This window comes from Elephantulus edwardii, unplaced genomic scaffold, assembly GCF_000299155.1.
Source record: "Elephantulus edwardii isolate Elephantulus edwardi_28Jun2011 unplaced genomic scaffold, EleEdw1.0 scaffold00081, whole genome shotgun sequence".
Classification (NCBI taxonomy): Eukaryota; Metazoa; Chordata; class Mammalia; order Macroscelidea; family Macroscelididae; genus Elephantulus; species Elephantulus edwardii.
Window position 1 is genome coordinate 8,714,267 of NW_006399831.1, and position 7,644 is coordinate 8,721,910.

Sequence of the window (7,644 nt, forward strand, 5' to 3'; positions counted from 1 at the left end):
GTTATGTCAGTTTTCTTTCAATTATCCAGCAGACAAAACATTTAACTATGGCCAATTCAATCATCCAGCAAGCAAAACCTTCAATTGTGGCCTTTTTCTCTTTTTCTCAGGGCTTCTCTGGTTACACCTTGCCACGGTCTCTCCTCTCTCCAGCACTTTCATCAAGGTCTCACTCTGCAGAGTGCAAAACATTCTTTCTCATATATTAGTTCCACAACTGTTGATGATTTTCAAGACTATATCTCCACAGTTAAGTTAGTTGCAGCCTAGTAGGGGCTAATGTAATGGCTAGAAAAGTAAAATTTTAAACTAACACCACAATCATTAATGGCACATTTAAGAAAAATCTTGCTGAAGGTTATAAAAAAATGGCTAGAATAAATAGTACATAAGAGAAATACCAGAAATTCAAGTTGCATTTAGAAGAAACAATAGCACTAGGGATATCAATGCTGCTATCAAATGGATCTTGGCTGAAACCAGAGAGAATCAGAAGGATATCCATTTGTGAATTAAATATTGAGAAGAATGAGAATCTCAGCATACTTGTGTTCGTGTGAAACTTAGATGAAGAGGTAGTTGTCTGAACAGAGTAAGGGGACATTGTATGATTTAAAATCAAGAAAAATGTATATCAGGGCTGTATCCTTTCTCTACATCTGTCCAATCTCAATACCAAGAAAATAATTTATGAAATTAGACTTTACAAGGAAGTATATAGCATCAGGATTTGGAGGAACCAACAACTATGTAAATAGAAGGAAATAAATATTCTTTCTGTGTATATCACTTTGCACCTGAACAAGGCAATAGGGACGGCAGAAGCAGCTTACCTAGGCTCCTTTCTATTAATGTCTTAGCTCTTTCCCATGCTATCCAGCACATATGTCCTTTCAGTAAATGCTATGAAAAACACCAAGCATGTGTCTCCTTTGCTATCTTACCTATGGTGAATTGAAGGACATGCCTTGGTGTAACCAACATTATTACACCATTGTGGAACCTTTTGGGAGAAGATGACTTTTGATAAACAGTAGTATATTTCTGGTCATTCCAGTTACTATAGCTCAGCCTATGGCCACATTAGTGAGTAGAGTGATTGTGCATCCTGAATCAAAGTCTCTGCATCATTTAACTGATTTTACTAAGAACTGCAGCTATCCTAAAGGCCACAATATGTTTTAAAAGCATTAGATTAAAATTCAGAAAGAAATTTAAGCTTCAACTTGGCCACTACTTACCTATGAAAGATATTTAATCCCGTTCCTACTTTCAATGTATTAATTTGGAAAAAAGTGTCAAGCTTTCATGAAACAATCCTTAAAGCTTTTATAAATGTGATTTTTCTGGCCTAATTAACACAGGAAATGGAATGGAACTATAACTTATAAATAAAACACAAGAAAATTTTTGCTTAAAATATTATTGTTTGTATGTAGTAAAATTTTCTCTTCATTAATATTTCACATTTAAAATAATGTACTAAGTAATCATTTCTAAAAACAAAGTCGAGTTTTCAGATTTATTAGTTTCCTCACTTAAACACTTTAACAACAGAATAATGAAAAATTATTATTAAAAATAAAATTTGAATCACAGTAGAAGCAGATTGATATGAATTTCTTTGTTATAAAAACTAGAATTTAAGTTTCAAATAAATGAATAAATGACAGCTGCTTACACTTTTTGAATGGAGTATTGAACCTAAAATCTATCCTTTCCATTACACCAAGCCATTGTACTAATTTCACATAATGTTTCATTTTAAAGTATATTCTTACATAATTTCTACACTTAAATATTCTCCTCTCTTTTCACTAATTCATATTAATTTAATTTTTTAAAGTCATTGACTGCCAATGTTTCCTGAATACCTAGCTTGTTCTTGTCGTTTTACCACTTTATTTGGAGGCACCTAATAATAACATCAGATATATTTTCTTATCTTATGTAAAAATCTGTACTGCATTTTCACATTTTATGTAATTTTTCCTTCATAAAGCCCAGCTTGTAGAAGAATTTGTTCAGAATATATATTAAATGGAGATGGACAAAGGATACAACCTTGATAAACATCTTTCCTGATTTTAAAACATATAGGGCTCCCTGGCTCTGTATGCACAACAGCCTCTTGGTCTAGGTAAAGGTTTTGCACAACAAGTACAATCAAGAATACCCATTCTTGCCAATCTTAGCTATAGTTTGTTATGATCCATACAAAGCAGCCAGTGTACTCCTTGAAGGAAAAGATGATGAAACTTCATCTCACATACATTGGGCATGTTACTAAAGGGATTATTCCTTGGAGAGGTTCATCATACTTTGAAAGATGGAGGGAAACTGAAAGAGAGGAAAGTCCTTGATCAGCTGGGTTGACATAGTGACTGAGACAATGGGCTTGAGTGTATCAGAGATTGTGATGATGGCTCAGGATAGGACAGTGTTCAGATCAGTTCATAGAATCACTATGAGTAATGCTTGACTTGACAACATCCAACAATATCTTACATAAATAGCTTTTACCATACAATTTATTTATATTATAAATTTATGTTGTTGTTGTTATGTGCTATCGAGTCACTTGCAACTCATAGCAACCATATGTACAACAGCCCTAAACCCTGCTCTATCCTGTTCCAATCACACTGCCTCTGACACACCCATCCCGAGTACTCCAGTCACTGAATCAATCCCCCTATCGACGGTCTTCCCCTCCTGTGCCGTCCCTCCACCCTCCCAAGCATGATGTACCTCTCCAAGGACCTCTCCCTCCTTACAACATGTCCAAAGTATGTCAGACGAAGCCCCAGAATCCTTGCCTCTAAGGAGCAGCCTGGTTTAACTCTCTCCAGGATGAATCTGTTTGCTTTCTTGGCAGTCCATGGTACATTCAATACTCTTCTCCAGCACCACAGCTCAAAGGCATCAATTCTCCTTCTATCCTCCCTAGTCATTGCCCAACTCTCTGATGCATAACAAGTGATTGAAAAACCCATAGCCTGTATCAGATGCACCTTAGTCTCCAGAGTGATACCATTGCTCTTCAGTACCCTGGAGACGTCCCCAACAGCAGACTTTCCCATCGCAATATGTTTTTTGATTTCCTGGCTACTAATTCCAAGAGTGTTGAGCATGGAGCCAAGCAGACTAAAGTTGCTAACAATCTCAATCTCTTCACCATCTATCCTGATGCTGCCAATTGGCCCAGTGGTGAGAATCTTTGTCTTCTTGACATTGAGCCTCAATCCATACTGAAGGGCACAGTCCTTGACCCTCTGCAACAGGTGCTTCAGGTCCTCCTCAGTTTCAGCAGGCAAGGTTGTGTCATCTGCATGGCGCAGATTGTTAATAGATCTTCCACCAATCCTGACACCCTCATAGAACCTAACCTCTTGGATAATCTATTCTCCATACAGGTTGAAAAGGTATGCAGATAGGACACATCCCTGGCATACACCTTTCCCAATTTTTAACCAGGCAGTGTTTCCCTGCTCTTTTCTGACTACTGACTCTTGGGCCAAGTATAGGTTTCGCATTAGCACCATCAAGTGTTCTGGGATTCCCATTCTTCTCAGAGTCAGCCACAGTTGGTTATGATCCACACAGTCAAACACCTTTGCATGATCAATGAAACACAGATATACATTCCTCTGGTATTCTCCACTTTCAGCTAAGATCCATCTAACATCAGCTACAATATCCCTAGTAACACGACCCCTTCTAAACCCAGCCTGGACTTCTGGCAGTACTCTGCTGATGTGCTGTTCCAGTCATTTTTGGATAATCTTCAGTAGAATCTTGCTTGCATGTGAAACCAATGATCTCGTTCTATAGTTTCCACACTCTGTTTGGTCACCCTTCTTTGTAATGGGAACAAATATAGATCTCTTCCAGTCAGTTTGCCAAGTGGTTGTTCTCCAGATTTCTTGGCACAACTTGGTGAGCACATCCAGGGCAACATCTGTTAGGTGAAATATGTCAATTGGTATACCATCTATTCCTGGGGCCTTATTTTTTGCTATTTCCTTCAAAGCAGCTTGAACTTCTTCCTTCATCACCATAGACTCTTGCTCATATGTTATTAATTTATAAGGTTTTTATTATTTGAATGGTAAAATGAGCAGTGTGAGTTAGGTTGTGTAATGACGTCTATATCTTTAGAAAAAACTTTCTTGTGAATGTCTCTTCTATTTCAGTCTCATGACTCGTTCTTTCACCTTCATTATGTAATAGGCCATCTCAATAGACTCTACCTATTCCTTCATTTTCTTCTGACTCTAATTCTATTTTTGCTACTATTTTGCTGGATATTCAGATTTCAAATCTGCACATAATTAATATATGTCCTTTATAAGTTACTGACTTAGTTAATGCATCCAGAAAATGCTTATTAACTACTGGCTACTTTATGATTGCTATATATCTTCCCTCTTCCAGTCTTTAAACCATGTTTTGCTTAGTCTTGTCTTCTTATTTCAATCTATATCTCCTCTAGATTTTTCATCCATTTTGTATCTCTCATCTTTGACCATGACCTACTAGTATCACTTATTTCTTCAGTCAGCTCTTCCCAGTACTTCGTGATTTATTTGGTGGTAAGTTCCAGTTCTAGTCAATCCTCTGTGGGACCTTAGTTCTGGATGATAGTTTTATCATCTAAGTTAATCTGTTTCCCATTTGATGAATGAAACTCATTGCTGTCAAGTCAGAACTGACTCCAAACTGACCCTCCAATGTGTTTTGGGAAGTTGTAAATCACAGAGGAGCAGACTACTCATCCTTTTCCCTGCAAGCTGCAGGACTTGAACCATGAGACAGGTTCCATCTTTGGGTTAGCAATTCAACTCCTGACTATGTCACCTGATCTTTTTTTTTTTCAATAAGGAAAAGATCTATATATCTATTTATAATATGCAACATCTTCAGTGTCACTCATAGTATCTGAGTCTTTTCTCTGATAAGGCAGATAGGAATGAGAACAATTTGACTTAAATGGGATATCTGGTTATGAGATTTAGGTACTATAAAGGCATGAATTGCTGTGGTTGTTTTTGTTAGGTGTCATCAAGTTGAGTATGACTCGCAGCAACCCTATAAACAAAAGAACTGAAACCAGTCCTGTCCTGTGCCATCCTCACACTTCCTGACACACAAAAGCCCCATGCAGAAGTCACTCTGTCAATCCACCTGGTTGAGGGTCTTCCTCTCCTTCACTTACCCCCCCACCATTCCTAACATCATGTCCCTCTCCAAAGAAGAGCACCTTCGAGCAATATGTCCAAAGTATCTTAGACAAAGCCTCATCATCTTGCCTCCAAAGAGCACTCTGGGTCCACCCTCTCCAGGACATATCTATCCATTTTCTTGGCTGTCCATGCAATCAATGTTCAGTGCTCTTCTCCAACACCACAGCTCAAAGGCATCAATTCTTTTTCTGTCATCCTTATTCATTGTCCAGGTCTTGGGTGCATAGCTAGTAATCAGAAAGACCATGACCTGAATCAGACACACCTTAGTCCTCAAACTGACATCAATACTCCTAAATAATATGGAAAGTTCCCTAACTGCAGATTTTCCCATTGCAATGTGTCTCCTTATTTCCTGACTGCTTGTATCAAGGGTGTAAATTGTGAATCCAAGCAAGAGGAAGCTGTTGACAATTTCAATCTACTCTCCATCTGTCATGACACTACCTATTGAACCAGTGATAAGAATCTTTGTGTTCTTCATATTGAGACACAATCCATACTGAAGGCTGCATTCCTTGATCTTCTACAACAAGACAAATCCTCCTCCTTTCAGCAAGCAAGGTTGTGTTATCTACATAACACAGGTTATTGATGATGCCACACTCCTCTTCATAGAGTCCAGCATCTCGGATAATTTGCTCAGCATATAGATCGGCCAGGTATGGAGAGAGATACATCCCTGACACACACCCTTCCCAATTCCAAACCATGCAGCACTTCCCTGCTCCATTCTCACAACAGCCCCCTGATCCAGATATAGTTTCTTCATGAATACAATCAAGTGCTCTGGGATTCCCATTCTTCATAACATTCACAATATGGACAAGTGAACAATATTGACAAGAGCACAGATTAGAATTAGGAATTCTTACTAAAGACACCCAGAGGCACACAGCTTCCAGAAGCATGTTATTTAGGAGGCAGATGCCACTCCTGCTTCCAAAGATAACAGACTAAGAAGAAATCATACAACAAGGTCATGGTATAGACAAGAGAGATCAGGGGTAGATGCCAAATCTGAAGGAACTAGAGTCTGAAACAGGTAGAAAATATTGAGCAAAGCTTAGATATGAAATACAGGGAAAAGATTGAAAGAAGTAGGATATATGGCAGAAGAAAATGTGATTTGTAAACACTTTCTAGGTGCAAAAACTAAAGAATAACTTAGAAAGGGTAAACAAGGTGTCCTAGAGAGACAAAAATTGTTAGAAGCTTCAGTACTTGCTGAAAGATTGGAAGTTGAAACTATCCACAGTTTTCTCAGAAGACAGATATAATGGTCTGGGTCCAAAATGTACAGCCTTCAAAATTTTTTCACTCACTCTTCACAGCTGAGTCAGAACTATCTCACAGATGACCTTCTAGTGGGTTTTTGGAGGCTATAAATCACATGGAGGGAGACAGTCCATCTTTAATCCTCAAACCAGGTGGTGAATCCCAAGCCTGTGCCTTTGGGTTAATAAAACAACTTCCTACAGACTAGGATACTACAGTGAAAAACCGTTGTTGTTGTTGTTAGATGCCATTGAGTTGTGTACAACTCATAGCAATCTTAGGAACAAAAGATATAAACCATATTCTATCCTGCACCATCCTCACACTTCCTGACACACAAGAGCCCATGGCCACAGTCACCTTATCAACCCACCTGGTTGAAAGTCTTCCTCTCCTTCACCAACCCTCCCGGTATTATGTCCTCGTCCAAGGAATAGCACCTCCTAACAACATGTGCAAAGTATGTGAGGCAGTCTCATCATCCTTGCCTCCAAATAGCACTCCGGCTGTATGCTTACCAAGACATATCTGATTATTCTCTTGGGTGTCCATGGGATTTTCAGTGCTCTTCTCCAACACCACAGCTCAAAGGTACCAATTTTTTCTGTCATCCTTATTCATTGTCCTACTCTTGATGCATGTCTAGTAATGGGAAAGACTATGGCCTGAATCAGATGCAACTTAGTCCTCAAACTGACATAACACACCAGAATAGCAAAATTTAACAGAACAGCAAGCAACAAATGCTAGCGAGGTTGTGCAGAAACTGGAACTCTTATTCACTGTTGGTGGGAGTGTAAAATGGTGCAACCACTGTGGAAGGCTGTATGGTGCTTTCTCAAAAAGTTGCAGATAGAGATACTGTTTGACCCAGCAATTCCACTACTAGGAATATATCCCAAAGAGACCATAACTGACACCCACACAGATATATGCACACCCATGTTTATTCCGGCTCTGTTCACAATAGCAAGGAGTGGGAAACAACCCAGGTGCCCATCAACAAACGAATGGATAGAGAAGTTGTGGTATATTCACACAATGGAATACTACACTGCATTGAAAAACAAGGAACTCATGCAATATTATTCAAAATGGGTGAGCCTGGAGGACATTATGC